Here is a 17,657-nt window from a genome sequence, read left to right as displayed (position 1 = left end):
AGGGCAGGAGGCTCTAGCTTTGCAGTTGCCACTCCCACCCTCTGGAACTCTACATTCTTCCCTTAGAAATGAACAAAAATACAACAAATTAAAAAATACTAGTAAAACGTGGCTATTTGATAATACGATGAACTTCGTTTTTGCAATTACTGTATTACTGTACCCGATTCATTTACTGTCTGTAACAAACACTGTGATACCCCTTAGTTTGGGCGTTACATAATTGCCATAAATAGATAGATACATAATTATGCCTGTAGGAACCCTATGACGGTAATTGCTCATGGAACCCGACTCCAGACACCAATATCCGCCTGGGAACCTGACTCCAGACAGTGATAATACTCCAGGACCATGGCACCAGGCACTGCTATGCCTCTAGGAACCTGACACCAGAAATTAATATTTCTCCAGGAACCCAACTACAGATACTAATAGCACTCCCGGAGCCTAACACCAGACAGTAATAGCCCTTCAGAGACACAACACCAATATCACTTTAATAATCTGACAATAGACAGTGACATTATTCCAGGAGCATGACACCAGACTCTCGCCAGAAACCTGACACCAGACAGTGACCAGGAACCTGACACCAGACAGTAAAATAACCCCAATAACATGACGACAGTGACATTATTCCAGGAGCATGACACCAGACAGTAATCTCTCGCAAGTAACCTGACACCAGACAGTGACCAGGAACCTGACACCAGACAGTAACATAACCCCAATAACATGACGACAGTTATATTACTGCAGGACCGTGACACCAGACAGGGGCATTCTGTCAAGAATGTGCCATTTGACTTGACTGTGACATTAGCATAGCTCTCTAATTTCTCAGATCCATTGTCTTATTTTTTTCTACAAAAATCCTTATAGGAATGTGACTTAAGAGTGTGATATTACTCAGAGCTGTTACATTTCCCCCGACTATGCGCGAGAAGGCCATCCAGTTAGGTTTTTTTTGTTGCTTGGGGTTTTGGGACTTGTAATTTCTCTAGGTTTCAAAAAGGAAAGAAAAGGAAACAAAACAGATCCGAATGGCCTGCTCACCTTCGACAGGGGAAACTTAAGAGCTCTGCGGCACTCCGGGAAGTGACATCAAACTGTGACATTACTCCAGGATCGTGCCATCAGATTGTAATATTGGCCCTGGAACGCGAAGTGCAACTGTCACGACCCTGTAGGAAATAGACGGACCTGCGCCATCACTCCGGGAACGTGACTTCAGACTCACTGTGACAATTCTCCTGGAACGTCAAGTCGACCAACTGTGACATCCCGCCAGTAATGTGAGATAGTTGATGTCGCTACATCAGAAGGGTGTTCCCGTTTACAGGCTATGCCAGGCGTTTCAACCTGGCGTTAAATGGCGATAGGACTCCAGCGCCGACATCAAGCCTCCTGCAGAGGGCGCACAGCCTTTTAAGTGTTAGTCAATGGGACATACATTAAACATTGAAGTATTACAACACGTTTTGCTGTAAATCAACTTTAAAAAGAACCAATATGACAACAATGAAAACGAACACTGACAACAGAAATCAAGCAAATTCTGTATGGAAAGTACGTTCGGCGGGTCTTTTCGTGGAGCAGGAATTAAGTACAGTGGGACGATATATGTTCAGCTTGAAGACACCACATAGAGTCCAATAAAGGATGCACGTGTCGTGAATCAGTTGCTAATCAGCCAGGCACAAGTGTCCCTTTGCATTCTGGTACGGGTAGTTCATATAGTGAATGGAATAACGTAACTGGACGTTTCAGAATGCAAACGAACGACCTAACGTGGGGCAGTTGGGAGCCGGTTCCTGCCAACATAGTGTAAATCATATGAACAGTTTAAACATGCATGGATTCATATGGTGAAAAGGCGTGGCCCTTCGGTCCACCCAGCTCCGTCCCATACTCACAGGGAGTTTCAGTGCTCGCTCCTGAGTCCGTCCTAGTTCTGGAGGATAAAATGATGGTATGCGGAGCGACCGCACCTAGTCCTCTGCAGCTCGGCACTGGCGCAAGCCTCTTTGGGTGGCAGCGCCCTCCTCAGCCGTCCTGCACCTTCTACCGCCCGCCTCCGCCCCTGATCATGTCTCGGCCGGCAGCGGCTTGAGGTGCCTCAGCTTGCCCGGGTAGCCTCGGCTCCAGGTAGCTGCAGGGCTCGGGGAGTGGCCGGGCTGGCAAAGGGAGAGGGAACTCGACACTGGGCTCACCTGGCGGCAGGTGGAGGCGCTGGGAGGACGCAGGGTATCGCTTTCACCGCGCCTCCTCGTAAAGTTACGCAGCCACACACTGGCAGGCGATGTGTAATGCAAACTCTAGTGTGTGCCAATCATGGCTTCTACAATAGCTGCCAGGAGAACCCTGTCACGAGTGAAACGGGTAGCGAGTGCTGGCCTTTTAGCAGGCTGGCATGTGCCTTCTGGGACTTGTAGTTTTATTTTCTACACGCACTAGCAAGTAAACAGTTTTTGATCAAAAAGGCAAGGGCTGTTTCAGCCAGGGTTGGCTGACAAGTGACGGGAAGGACAAGACGAGACGTCCACTTTTTATTTTGCATTCTATTCAAACGTGTTAATTTGCCATACATATGTGGTATGCTAGGGCGAGTTATTGGCGCCTTTTTTATTTGAATTTTATAAAATGGGTTCACATAATAAACACCCCGGGTTCATAAATGAGTCAATGTCGCATGTGAGGTGGTCAACATCGTACTACACGCTAGCATGATCCATAACATTTGGGAGATACTAGTCCAGTCCTGGGTTTAATTGACTTGTAGTCCTGGATTTCCCTATTATGAACACTGAACTACAAGCTCCAGGAGGCAAAGTTAAAAGCTGGTCTGGACCTCCTTAATGGAATGCAAACATATTCCTTTCGGGAGAAGCTAGTCCAGTGCTGGTTTTATCTTTGCATTCTGGGACTTGTAGTCGTGAATTTAGAATGGGGGCTCCAAGACTACAAGTCCCAGAATGTCAGGTTAAAATCAAGACTGTACTAGCATCTCCTGAATGGAATGGATAACGTTAGCATGTACGTGTATGTATGCACCCTTGCACTCTGCATGCTGGGGATATTAGACCCCCCCCAGTGAAATTACATTATCCACAATCCAATGTCATGCTAGCTAAAACTCCAGGACTGGCCATCCAGCTATTGGTCCCTTTCCAGCTATACTTTACTTTTTGGTAAAAACAATACTTGTTTTTATTATGATTTTATACTGTGCCAAATCACCACTGTGGTCATTTTAAGGTGTCCTTTTCTGTCGTGTACTGTCTGTGGCCCCACGGTTAACCAGACCATAGTCTGCTGGAAAAAATAGCATGAGCAAGGGTGAAGTAAGAGGGGGGGGGAGCGGTAAAACAGTTTGCAGACACAGGGAGGGAGTTAGGCATCTACATGTCTATTTTAATGAAAGAATATTTGTCCACATTTTTCTCACCATCTACATACATGCTAACGTGGGCTATTTAATTTGTGAGATAGTAGTATTTCTGTATTCTTCTTTGCATTCTGGGACTTGTAGTCTTGGATATATACTGGAGAAATGCAAGGCCCAGAATGCAAAGAAAAATCCTTAGACTGTATCAATTACTGAGAAACAACTTGAGATGCCTTCATTTAAACACATTAAAACAAAGGTACATTGAATGACCCTGTCAAGTCTTCAACTAGTCATATTTTGTACAGAGATTCAAAATCCTATGCTTGTAATATTTCTTATGTGTATTAACACTACGGATGTCCAAGGGCTCTATGCTGAAGGGAGATCTTAGTATGCTTGCTTACCCTTCCTTTATGCGGCCCACGCAGCACACATCCCTGGCCAATTGTTCTGTCTCTTGCGGTTCTCCATCAACAAGTCCTTAATTTTTAGCAATTAGTCCTCTGTATGCAGGAAGTGCAGGACTAAAATTCATTAAGAAATCGCAAAGGAAAGTGTTCAGCATTCTGAAATTCGCCCCAAAGGTCTAAATGCGCCTGCTTGTATAGATTGTTACTAGAACACTGCCCCCTCCCCCCCCACCCTTTAGTGCCAAGGACGAGTATACTCGTCCTTTTTGCATAGACTTGCATAATAGCCTGGCACTTTTCTCTGATTGTCCACCAGATTTAACCAACACAGCGTCCTGTTGGCGGAAGACCCTGTGGAAGGGTATTTTCCCTTTTCATCTCACGGGCACATCATAGCACTATTTGCACAGAGGTAAATAGTGCTTCATGCTGCTATTGCAATTGGTGCTATAGTACATGGACCCTGCACTATCTCTATACAGGCCGGTAAATAATGTCCTTTTTACAGTTTAGTAGTGACATATTTACTCACCTTTAATAAGAATGAACTGGATAATCCCAGCCCTTTAATACAAGTAGCAGTACCCTGGACATGGATGGGGATTCAGATTTTAATCATACATCAATAATCAAAACGACTGAGGTAGTTTGGCAAAAGGAACACTGTTTTATTAATAAGTGTCTAAAACAGGGAGTACAACGAACATCAACAAACTCGTTCGATCCTCTTACTCAACTCATTTTTATAAAAAACGGTTACTTATACAGAAAATGTGTCACTGATGACGTTAACCTACGTGTTATCAATGTCATCCTTCGTGGAAAACTACAAAAACCTACGGGCAGTGGTGATAGGCTATCAGTGAATATCTAAGTATTTACTCTATATTAGTCTGGGACAGTGAATGAATGTAATTGATTACTTAACATCAGGTGGCGCATCAGGTGAAGTCCTCCCCTCAGAATGGCCACTATGAGCATCACTAAATGTACGACGTCCCATTGGCTACACAAACTATAGGACCTTTAATTACGCAGTCATCTACAATTGGTTGGCTTCTAACCTCCCTCAATACTTTTTCACCTACGTCTAGCAGCATGTTGGCTGAACATCCAGGTACTGGTGAGCTTGTCTTTGCACTAGCTTCCCACCAATTAGCATATTAATCTATCATCACCTCAATGGTCCACTGTCAACTAGGGCTTTGAAGCACGGCCTTGCGACTGTTCTTAGCTCTGAGAAAATCAGGGAGTGAAGGTACGGTCTGCCCTCATGCTTAGGTGTGACCATCTCGTTCGTCCAACTTCTTCCTTCCACGTGACTAGAGACCATGGAATCAAGCTTCTGGTGCATTTAAAATACTATTTTCTAATAGACCTCTGACGTCTTGGTTATTTTGTTCATGTTTATGGAACAGGAGTTCTGTTCTTTCACAAGATTTGTATCAAATGTCAGTTTCCTCTGGTTTGATAAGACCTTGGTTTCTTTAGCTCATCAAATTTTGCTTACTGAGATCCATTTTGTAATTCAAGCTGGTCTTTAACTGCAACACTCTGGAAATGAGGCCTTCTCGTTAAAGTCCAGCACTGCTATAATGCATAGTGGAAACATCCATCCCTTTCTTGATCATCTGCATACATGTATATATTGGTGCTTGCCGCAATCTATTCACTATAAAGCTAGCCTCATGATTACTTCGTCTGCTTGCATTTCTTGCAACTGCACACGTGTAAAATGACTTGATATCATCATCGTTTCTGTAGCATAAGCTTCTTCGCCTTGATCCTAAGATGTCACTTATCCTTGATACTTTCTTGATGTTTTATAGAATATCTTTATTCTTTTATATCTCTGCATCCTCTATGCACGTCAGCTCGACTCAGTTTGACGTCACCATTCGCCTTTCCTGTTTATCTGCTCAGCTTCTTAATTAATCCCATTTAAACAACTGTCATACTTCCTTGAATGCAGATATGGTTTCCTCAATGGGAATCTTGCTTCTAGGATTCTCTTGGGTAGTGGGATTCTTATTGGTACTACATGATTTTCATACTCTGTCCTTTGTCGTTTTAACTGCTCTACATACGTGTGATGAAGTGAAAAGACAGGAAGGAGATCTGACACTAGGGAACTCCGGGCTGACCCAGCATCACAACAGTCCTAGAGCATTAGGTTGATGTCATAAAAGGGGTGGGCCCTTGAGTGACAGCAAGGTTGAACCAATGGAATGGGAGAAGGAAAGGAAGGGTCAGTTTCTCTAAGACTGATCGTTGGAATGTAGATGTTTGTTTTTGTTCGTTTTTTTTTCAGGAGCAGACGGTGGAAGATGGACAAACATACGAGTGGGCCTATTGAAAGGAAAACTATCTTATAAGACTTGCGACGAAGTCGTTGCACCTGTTGTGCCTGTACATTTTGTTTGCACCTGTTGTGCTGAGTGAAATGAGAAGCCGCACGGCTGAGAACGAGAATCCTGAACAGTGATGAAAAGTCTGTTACAAAGCCGATAAGGTACGAGCAGCCGAGTAAACAGCAGGTACTGTGTTGGGAGAAGAAAGCGAGCAGCCGCTCCTCTTTCTGGCCCCCACCGACCTGTGGGTGGAGTTCTACTTCGGGAGTTATACGAAAAGTCTTGATGAAAGGAGACTGTCATACGCGTCGTTACGTGTCATGAGACAGCTGGGAGAAGGTAACAGGAACGTGATTGGCTGAACAGGCGGGGCGGAAGGACCAGCCCACCGAAGGCGCTGCGATCGAGGGAGAGGAGGATCAAAGAAAGAATCGTCCAGTTGACTCCGGGCTGCTAGCGAATCGGCTACATCGGAGTACAAGTGAGTGGTGAACATATCGAAGGGGTGAAACCATGCTAGCCTATAAGTTGGGGAGAGACTATACATACGATTCTACTTCAGAGGGATCCAGCTCTCATAATTAAAATACCCCGCCCAAGAGTATGGATTCTAAAAGTCGTTAAAAAAAATAAAGAAAGACGATTTCGAGAAAGTCTCTACCATTAAACAGAGCCAGAACGTGAGGAGACTCAAAATCCCGAAAGGTCTCTTTCCATCGCCATCTGTCTAAAGGAAACTGTTTATTAAGTTTGGACATTTTGTAAGAGTTTCAAATAAAAACATACGTTCAACTCATAAAACTGTCTAGTGGTGTTTTATCCCACCCGGAAGATTATAACATTTGGTGGCAGCGGTGGGATAAACTAGAACACCATGGAGGAGCTAATAAAGTCTCTTGCCGAAGGCCAACAGTTACTCCAACAGGCACTCCAATTACAGGCACAACAGGCTCAGGCAGATCGACAAGCGTTCCAGCAAGCCATGCAACTACATCAGGCCCAATTGTTGGAAACTGCCAGTATGAGAAGTCATCCTCAGGTACCAACCTCAGTGCTACAGAAGTACGCGCCAGGAGAAGATCCAGCACACTTCTTCGTAAACTTTGAGAGGGTGGCTCGGAATGCCCAATGGCCGGCAGAAAGGTGGTGCCATTTCATTGCCCCTCTAATGACGGGGGAGATGCAAAGTGCCTACCAGGCTGCAAATCCAGCTGGGGATACTCCATATGGAGAGATGAAGCGTACTGTCCTGGAAAGGCTTGGGCATGATGAAGAGGCCTACCGAATCAAGTTCCGAGAGATCCGGCTTCTACCTGAGGAGACACCCAGACAACTATATTATAGGGTGAAAGAAATAGGGGACAAATGGTTGCAGGTGACAACTTCTACAGTTCATGAGATGTCCGAGAAAATTGTATTGGAGCAATTCCTCGAAGCACTCCCCCCTCCAATACAGCGATGGGTCCGGCAACATCATCGGCCCACCCTGGTGGAGGCAGTGAATATCGCCTCCGCGTATCAAAATGCTGGCCAGGGGAAACTGTTAAGTTATCCAGTAAACCAGAAGGGTGTATCCGGGGTCCCAGCAAGTGGCCCTAGACCCCCTAATAACTCCAGATGGCCAAACTCAATGATCCGGAAACCAGACTGGGAGGGTCAAAAGCTACGTCCTCCCAGCAAAAGCTTCCCTTCAACTTCAGTTTCCAGACCCCCTAGTCTTAGCTCCAGAGGGCCACAATGCTTTGAGTGTGCGGAATGGGGACATTTGGCTCGCTTATGTCCAAAGAGGGGCAAGACCGAGCCAATGGATGTGGGGTTGTTGGAGATAACCAAGGAAAACACTCAACTTGAGGCGGTCGCCGAAACAAAGCCAACCTACCCATATGTGTGCGACGCTGAAGTAGAAAGTCGTCATACCAGGGCTCTGATTGACTCCGGCAGCCTGCAAACCGCAGTCAACCCGGAACTGGTAGGTGGTGTGGCCGAAACGAATGATACCATACCTATTCGCTGTGTGCATGGTGATGTTAAGACGTACCCAGTCAAAAAAATCCAGTTAAAGATTGCAGGGGAAGAGATTGGGATACGCGCAGCTGTGATGCCGGTGCTCCCGGAGCCCCTACTCATGGGATCTGATGTTCCTAACTTATCATGCATCATAAAAAAGCTTGAACAGCAGTGGTTAGACGAGGCGCCATTCTACGACCAAAATCTTGAACCGAGCTCCCCTAGAAGTCGGAAGAGCCGCTTGAAAAAAAAGAAGGAGAAACATGAGTGGTTGGCCAGAAATATGTGTCCCGCTGTGGTAGACTGGAAAATTGAGGAGCAAGGTGACAGCTTCCGAATAGCCCAGGAACTGGACCCCTTATTAAGAAATGCTAGAACGTCTGTGGGAAAAAATCAAGAGGGGAAAGGCCCATACTTCATTAAAAATCAGGGGCTATATTATCATGTAGTCACCGGGCAAGACGAGGAACTTGTACAACAACTCCTAGTACCAAGCAAGTATACTAGGTCAGTGTTGGAAGTTATCCATCTACAGATAGGGGAGGGTCATCTAGGAGTGGAAAAGACTACGCAGAAGATCCTTGCTAGGTTCTTTTGGCCAGGAGTGTACGGCCAAATAGCACGGTTCTGTCAACAGTGTCCCGAATGTCAAAAGAAAAACAAAGTTAATATCAAGAAAGTGCCGCTGCAGACTATGCCGCTGATATTGGAGCCTTTTCACCGGATTGGGATGGATATAGTCGGTCCACTAGATCCCACAAGCCGGGGTCATAAATATTTACTAGTGATCGTGGACTATGCTACCCGATATCCAGAGGCTTTTCCTCTGCGCACTACTAATGCACAACAAATATGTGACGTTTTAGTTCTCTTTATGGCAAGGGTCGGTATACCCAAAGAAATCATAACAGACAGGGGTACCAATTTTATGTCCATGGTGCTAAAACAAGTATGTGAGACTCTACACATAAAACAGATTAAAACCGCAGTATATCATCCTCAAACCGATGGGCTGGTAGAAAGGTACAACCAGACCATTAAACAAATATTAAGAAAAACAATGGTACCGGGAGAGCGTAATTGGGATAGATTAGTTCCATGGATCCTGATGACCTTAAGAAATACCCCACAGTCTTCCACCGGGTTTGCCCCGTTTGAACTTTTGTTTGGCAGACCAGTCAGAACGCTTTTAGATATCTTGAGAGAAGGTTGGGAGGAGCAACCGCACCCAGAAATCACTCTTACCGAGTATGCCGTGAAGTTGAAGGAAAAAGTTGAGAAGCTTCAAGCAGTGGCCCAAAGTCATCTCCAACAAGCTCAGATTAACCAAGAATACTATTACAACCAGAAAACCCGTATGAGAAGTTTTCAAGTTGGAGACCGGGTTCTTGTGCTTCTACCTACTTCGGAAAACAAGATGCTCGCTGCATGGAGGGGGCCATATACCATTGAGGAGGTCCTGGGCCCCATGACATATAGGGTACGCCAGCCCGAAAGGAAGATTCTGTTACAGACATACCATATCAACATGCTAAAGAAGTGGATAGAACCTCTACCAATGATTGCCATGATAAATGTTGAGGGAACGACGGAAGATTGTTCCCCTCCCACCGGAGAGAAGATTGGGGAAGAAGCATTGAATATCAATTCAGAGTTGAGTGTAGGTCAGAAGAATGAACTTTCAGCCTTAATAGGAAAGTATGGCGAGATTTTTTCATCCATACCCGGGAGGACAAAGTTAACCTGTCATCATATACAAACCGTCCCAGGAGAGAAGGTACGTCTTCGGCCATACAGAATTCCAGAAGCTAAAGTACAAGCTGTAAATCAAGAAGTTCAGGAAATGCTTAAGTTGGGGGTGATTGAACCGTCGTACAGTGAATGGTGCTCTCCTCTAGTACTTGTACCAAAGCCGGATGGAACATCAAGATTTTGTATGGACTTTAGAAAATTGAATGAGATATCAAAATTTGACGCATACCCCATGCCACGAATAGAGGAACTATTAGAGAGGTTAGGAAAAGCCAAATTTTTAACGACCATAGATTTAACCAAAGGATATTGGCAAATCCCACTGAATCCGGCAGATAAGGAGAAGACAGCGTTTGCCGCGCCTACCGGCCTATACCAGTTCACAGTATTACCCTTTGGCCTCCATGGAGCACCTGCGACTTTCCAGCGATTGATGAACTTCCTGATCAAAGGTCATGAAGGTTACGTAGGGGCATGTTTGGATGACATCATTGTGTACAGTCCAAATTGGCAGAGCCATCTTAGTCATCTGGAGGCCGTTCTGAATACTCTACAGAAAGCAGGACTACACATTAATCCGAAGAAGTCCCATATAGCAAATTTTCATACTAAAATCTCGGTTATGTGGTCGGACAGGGTCTAATTAAACCACAGCAGGAGAAACTCGAAGCGATACAACGTTTACAATTCTCTGCCAATCCTAGACAAGTGAGAGCTTTCCTGGGTTTTGTAGGTTACTACAGACGTTTCATTCCGCACTTCTCATCGCTTGCTGCTCCCTTGACTGATCTACTGAAGAAATCTAATATCCACGGGAAAAATTGGAGAACTGAGGAGAAGGAGAAGGCCTTTGATGGGCTTAAAAGTGCTCTCTCGAGCGAGGCAGTCTTACAATGTCCTGATTTCGAGATGCCTTTTTTTTTACACACCGATGCCTCGGGATTTGGATTAGGAGCTGTACTTTTCCAAAATAAGGGTGAAAAGGAAAGACCCATTTTATTCATAAGTCGTAAGCTGTTGCCTCACGAATTGGGATATGCTACTATTGAGAAGGAGTGTTTGGCGGTGAAATGGCAGTCGAAGCTTTGAGATACTATTTGCTAGGAAGACCTTTTACTTTAGTTACAGATCATGCACCCCTGGTCTGGCTCTCCAGGAATAAAGATACTAATCCTAGAGTGTTAAGGTGGTTCTTGTCCCTCCAGCCATACTCGTTTAACACTATTCATCGCCCTGGACGGAAGATGGCACAAGCAGATTTTTTATCCAGAATTCCAGCTCTTCCCGAACGTAAGAGCCCAGAAGGAGAGGTCTGTGATGAAGTGAAAAGACAGGAAGGAGATCTGACACTAGGGAACTCCGGGCTGACCCAGCATCACAGCAATCCTAGAGCATTAGGTTGATGTCATAAAGGGGGTGGGCCCTTGAGTGACAGCAAGGTTGAGCCAATGGAATGGGAGAAGGAAAGGAAGGGTCAGTTTCTCTAAGACTGATCGTTGGAATGTAGATGTTTGTTTTTGTTCGTTTTTTTTCAGGAGCAGACGGTGGAAGAGGGACAAACATACGAGTGGGCCTATTGAAAGGAAAACTATCTTATAAGACTTACGACGAAGTCGTTGCACCTGTTGTGCCTGTACGTTTTGTTTGCACCTGTTTTGCTGAGTGAAATGAGAAGCCGCACGGCTGAGAACGAGAATCCTGAACAGTGATGAAAAGTCTGTTACGAAGCCGATAAGGTACGAGCAGCCGAGTAAACAGCCGGTACTGTGTTGGGAGAAGAAAGCGAGCAGCCGCTCCTCTTTCTGGCCCCCACCGACCTGTGGGTGGAGTTCTACTTCGGGAGTTATACGAAAAGTCTTGATGAAAGGAGACTGTCATACGCGTCGTTACGCGTCATGAGACAGCTGGGAGAAGGTAACAGGAACGTGATTGGCTGAACAGGCAGGGCGGAAGGACCAGCCCACCGAAGGACGCTGCGATCGAGGGAGAGGAGGATCAAAGAAAGAATCGTCCAGTTGACTCCGGGCTGCTAGCGAATCGGATACATCGGAGTACAAGTGAGTGGTCAACATATCGAAGGGGTGAAACCACGCTACCCTATAAGTTGGGGAGAGACTATACATACGATTCTACTTCAGAGGGATCCAGCTCTCATAATTAAAATACCCCGCCCAAGAGTATGGATTCTAAAAGTCGTTAAAAAAAATAAAGAAAGACGATTTCGAGAAAGTCTCTACCATTAAACAGAGCCAGAACGTGAGGAGACTCAAAATCCCCAAAGGTCTCTTTCCATCGCCATCTGTCTAAAGGAAACTGTTTATTAAGTTTGGACATTTTGTAAGAGTTTCAAATAAAAACATACGTTCAACTCATAAAACTGTCTACTGGTGTTTTATCCCACCCGGAAGATTATAACAATACGTTACATACTCTGGTTCAAAGAAAATAGGAAATATAGGAGAAGTGGTTGAGGTGGGGGTACTTGGCTCCTCCTCTACAAGAAAATGACATCAATATTTTAACTTACTACAGTTGGGTTGTGATGCCTCAGTGCCTGCTGCTTGCGCCAGCATGGAGAAGTATTCCAGATGTCACTGGAATTAATGCCCTGACTAGTTTTCAGATTTATTTCTTCTGGAATACCTTTTTGTGACACTTTACATCCGATAACTGCAATTGTTTTTTATTAGATATTTATTTTGCAAAGCACTAGTGTTTATCTCAGGAGAGTAAGGATCTACCTTCACGCTGGGCATTAACATTAACCTCAAAGCACCCTTTAAATGCCCTGATTGAAACCTCTTAAAATATTTTTGCAACATATTACAAGATGTACACTTTTTCACTTATTATCTTCATTCAGTCTAGTGTAGAAGAGCAGCCGAATGCCTCTACAGGAAGTCCCTTCGGCCCGTTGCCTATATGTTGGATGCCTGAAACAGAACCATGCATGACACCAGTAATTGTGACCATACTGCAATGAGTGTTCAAGAAAAGGTATCCTCTAAGAAAACTGTATATGATGTATGCTCGAAGAGATAATAATCTCATGGAAGAGGTCCCCGAAGAAATATACGAATGAGAAAAGGAGAAGCCGGTGACGTCACAGAAGATGAACCTGACACACTAAGAAGAGATGTCAAGGAAGAAGATGCATAGACCATATAGAATCTGGTGAAGTAAAGAATTGAGTGAACTTTCATATGCAGATTGAAGATTGCACGTGTTAAGAGCACTGCAGAAAATGCAAGCCTTTCTATAACTGTACAGATGCAGTAAAGCAAGTAGACTAAGTAATCATAAAGCTGGCTATATGTAGTGAAATAGGCTGCAGGCAGTGCAGCCATTATATAGATTCTGGACATTCAATGTCACTATTTTAGTAAGTCTGAACCCATGGAGAAAAAGGATTGATAGCTATGCATGTGTCACATCAAAGAAATAAGCTGAAGCTCGAAGGTAAACCAAGAAAGGATGTCTGGCTAGTGTCAAAGGCTAAAGCAGCTAAAACTGGTTATCAGTCCTTGAAGTACAGTGAGCGTGAGATACCAAGGCATTCCTTATTAAATTGCAACGATAGAACAGCATGGTTGCCAAGTTTCTTCATTAAAAACAATGAAATGCTATAAAATAGGCCGAAATACGGTCTCCCGTCATGTGAGCCAAGGATGGATTTAGGAGTTGTGGAGCACAGACCAGAACTATGATATTGTGTACCCATAGTCCCTTTTATTCCCAAGAGCATTGATACTTTGCAAGGACAAGTTCAAAGACAATCTGAATGCCAGAAGGCATGAGTGATGAGAGATGTGGGGCTAATTAGGTGGGGAGACATGGTCAAGTCCACCCACTGACACCTGGGGTACCAGTTCACGTGCTGCTAGTTAGTCGAATATCCCAGTGGGGTACAAGCGTGCCAACCAAATGTAGAAGGCCATATAATGAAGGGCCTTATAGTTTAAGAGCCAATGGCATACCGTGCATCTTGTAACTGTTGAAGATGACTTGCACTAGGAGTGGGCATAAGTTGTCCACCTGACTGTAGAGATCCAATCACAACCCGTCCCGATATAGAAAGTATACTTAAATGTTCCCTTTAAGCCAACCACAATCAAACATACGTTTTTCTTGTTTGCCACATAGTATGATGTCACATATGACACATTTTTGCTACATAAGAGTTGTTTTTTGTGAAATGCATTTGGACTATGCTGTGCAACGTCTGTAGATGTCCGTTGTAACTGCCTGTTTTAGATCATTGAAAATAAAACAGTCAGGAGAGACTTTTTGCCAACTTACTGAGTCGGCCTTATTATTTGGTGTCAGAGTTATTTTGCATCCCATCCATTGTATGATGAATTACCTCAATTAAAGAACCATAAGGGTTCACTTGGTAGCATGTCCGATGGTTGGAAATAAGAATCATCGACCTGTAGACTCCAGAACTTTTGATGTTCAGACATGTCAAAAGCGGTATTGCAACACATGCCCACATACTTGTACGCTGTGTACACTGGGAAGAAATTAGAGAAAAGGTTTGTTATTCTAGAGCTCTGGAAAATGTACCAGGAAGGGAGAGAGGATCCGCCACCTGAGCGTGGATGCTTAATCAATGTAAAGAGGAAGGTGCTGAGCGTTCCGCTCCAGTTGCCTCACCTGAAGTGAAAGGTGTAAATATAGAAGACTAAGGGTTGTACCCATTGAGGGACCTGAAAGCGCGACAGGGGATAGTAATCCAATATACAAACCGTCTGCTTATAGCAGTGACGATAGTCTGGAGGACGGCAAAAGAAAGGAAGAGATCTTTAAAACCACACAAGATAAAGAGGAGTAGAGTGAGCGATCAAATATATCAACAGAGATAGAACGAGAAATTAAAAGATGGAAAGGAGAAAAGGATAGAGCTGACAACTTAACGCTCATACAGAACAAATGGATGGGAGGGCAGATATTACTCAAGCGAGATGAAAAAGTATCGAGGAAGTAAGGCAAAAGGAAGATAAAGATGAACAGGATAGAAAAGACAGGGAATGAGACAAGAGATTAAAGGAAGACTAATACAAATGAAAGAGCAGACAACGGCGAGAACAGATGAATCAGGAAGATCAACAAGGGAAAGAAGAAAGGGCAGAGGAGCAAAGAAAGTATGATAACAGACAGAGAGCATTCGAAGAATGGGACAGCCAAGAAAGGAAAAGAGAAGAGGACGAAGCACAGATATTAAGGGACAAAAGAATACAGAGATGAAAAGAAGAGGAGGAAAAGAGAGCAGGGGCAAGGAGGGAAAAGGTAAGACAAGATGTCACGTCTCCTGCGACACGTCCCCATTCATGTCCGCGTTCAACCAGAAAACCACATAATCCCCACCCATCTGGTTCTACACACATTCCCTGCAGAGTCCGCTGCGATCCCCGCACCCACCCACATAGGGCGTGGCAACAACGTACTGGTTTAGGTAGAACTCCGGCTGGAAGATCCTTGCGCCCCTTTTAGCATTGGCAGTTGCCATGGCGTTTATCGCATGGACGGCGCTTCCGTGCGAGCACACCAGGTGCTGCGTCCCATGTGACCAAACACTCAGTGCTGGTACCATCGACAACACGAATCGCGTTCCCTGTGATCCACATCATGTCATACCTGATACAAATAAATGGAACGGGGTAACATGGAAGCGACGCTTCTCAGCTGCTTCTTTCTCAAGTACTGTCGGCGCCTGGTTATCTTTTGGATCTTGTTGTTACTACGACCTCGGAACGTTATCGCGGACTTCTTTGGCTTTTTCCCTTGGAACAAGAAATGCTTTGGATTTGGTACGACCTCGGAACGCTATTACGGATTGCTTTGCCTTTTGGTGTTCAACTTCTCTTGCTGCTACGAAATCAGAGAATAACAATATTGACTTTAGCTTCACTGGTTTTCGACCTCGGAACTGTTTCTGTGGACTGCCTTAGGATCGCCCTGTGCACTGGATTCTTGGCTTAGGTGTTGTGATTCCATCAGAGTGCTGCCAGTTCCTGTTTCCATTTGACCCCATCTTGTTCCCTTTACCCGTCAAGACATTATTGTCACCACACATAGGTAAGCCCATTTTTTATATCACTGTTCACTACATCACTGTTCTTTGCTGCTGTATCCATAACAGTCCATTGTATTGCAGTGGTCAAGGGGTCCTTCTAGTGTTCCTGGCCGACGGCACTCTACACCTGTGGCCTCAAAGATTGCAAGGGTAGTGGATTTATTCCTGCCCGTGCGGTACTTGGGGACGGAAGTATCATTAATCTACACGACCATCAAGCCCAGAACACAAGAAGAGGAAAGAGTTAGCTGGGAATCAAGAAAGTGGCGAGAAGTAGACTAAGAAATAGAACGGAAAAGGATACAGCTGGAGCATGAGATTAATTTAATTCAAATGGAGTTAATGGAATTAAGTCCATAAATACAATGGGGCAGCATAGAGGAGTTCGTCTCCTTAAAGGGAGCAACTTCAGGGGCATCCAGGGTAGCTTTAGACAAGAACTTCGATGTAGGAAGCATCAGAGATAGGATCAATAGGGCCTATGAAGAGGTAAGGGAACAGAGCACATCAGGAAGCCGAGGAAAGGCAGATCAATCCTTAGCATTTGAGTCACACGGTGAAGGAGAAAATCCCTTCAGTTTCGAGCATAGAGCCCTGTCCTGCCCTGTCCTTAAGCAGACTGACATTAGACAAGGGTGAAGGGGACAAGAGTTACATTAGTTGGGGACTAGATGTGTCAGACGAGTAAAGAGAATCCTTCTGAGGCAAGAGGGAGGAGGTGCATGTACCTCCGATGGATGCCTGCAAGCAGAGAAGGAAGTAAGATGTTCCGATCTAGAGCAACCTAAGAATAGGACGCCAGACCCTATAGCATATCCGGAGTGTCGATCAGGAACCATTGTCCCTACTATGGATAGGCATGGATAGGCAGAGGATGGGAGCCGATTGCGGTTCAGGATTTACAGAATTTCTCTTATTGGAAAAAGGAGGAGTGAGACCGCAGTATATTCCGGCCCGCAGATGCATAAGGATAATCTAAGATGTAAATTCTTGAGTTTAACGGCGGGTGCGGAAAAATTGATTTATGAATTAGAAGAAATGATAGGAGGAAACACGCTGCCAATAGGGGATATTAAGGTCTCCTAGCCGCCATTATTGGGGAGAAAGCTGATGACATTTGGAAGAGAGCAGGTTATTCAAGTGTAACAGCACAGAATACAGTGCACAATGGAGCACCTTTTAATAATTGTAAAGCTGATGTCTGGAAGGCTCTCACGGTACAATACCCTGACACATCAGACATGGGTGCAATTATGCCACGTAAGATGAAAGGCGACGAGGATCCTCTTGCTTATATTCAGAACATTCAGGGAGCTGGACTCTTGAAAGGTAGGAACCATGGGGAAAAACAGTGGCAGTATTTTACGATATTTTATGCCAAGGGATCACCGAGCAGGTACAAAGGCAACTCAAGAAGTTAGTAGGAATGGAAGCAAAGCCATGGGCTGAAATACAGTTGACTATTTTGCATCACTGTCGGCTGTTGCAGGAGAAAAATAAGAAGAAAGCGGAGGCTATAAAACTTGAGGAAGCAAAGTTAGTTCAGAAGAAATTGTCAAAATATGCCATAAAAGGGGCAATATTGACAAGCGGAGAAGGATTGGGGATGCAGCAAGCAGTAGGTACATCGCAGGCAAATAATCAGTGCACGATGAACCAAGGAGGGA

At 44.7% G+C, this 17,657-nt stretch overlaps 1 protein-coding gene across 6 annotated transcripts in view; it reads right to left on the bottom strand.

Moving 5' to 3' along the window:
• The window catches only part of LOC138521067 (receptor-type tyrosine-protein phosphatase V-like), a 641,711-nt gene extending 639,418 nt beyond the window's left edge, over positions 1 to 2,293 (bottom strand). For 2 of the 6 annotated variants that reach the window (XM_069633597.1, XM_069633596.1), the window contains exon 1: positions 1,920 to 2,292. The gene's annotated coding sequence lies outside the window, so the exon portion shown is untranslated. Of the gene's footprint in view, positions 1 to 1,919 lie in introns of all 6 variants that reach the window. The other 4 variants (XM_069633598.1, XM_069633594.1, XM_069633592.1 and 1 more) reach the window with 4 other exon arrangements.
• Positions 2,294 to 17,657: the final 15,364 nt, after the last annotated feature.

The sequence above is a fragment of the Ambystoma mexicanum genome, chromosome 13 (genome assembly GCF_040938575.1).
Source record: "Ambystoma mexicanum isolate Mex_15411 chromosome 13, UKY_AmexF1_1, whole genome shotgun sequence".
Taxonomy (NCBI): domain Eukaryota; kingdom Metazoa; phylum Chordata; class Amphibia; order Caudata; family Ambystomatidae; genus Ambystoma; species Ambystoma mexicanum.
The sequence above is the reverse complement of the archived record's forward strand: the minus strand, read 5'-3'. Positions and strand labels throughout refer to the sequence as shown.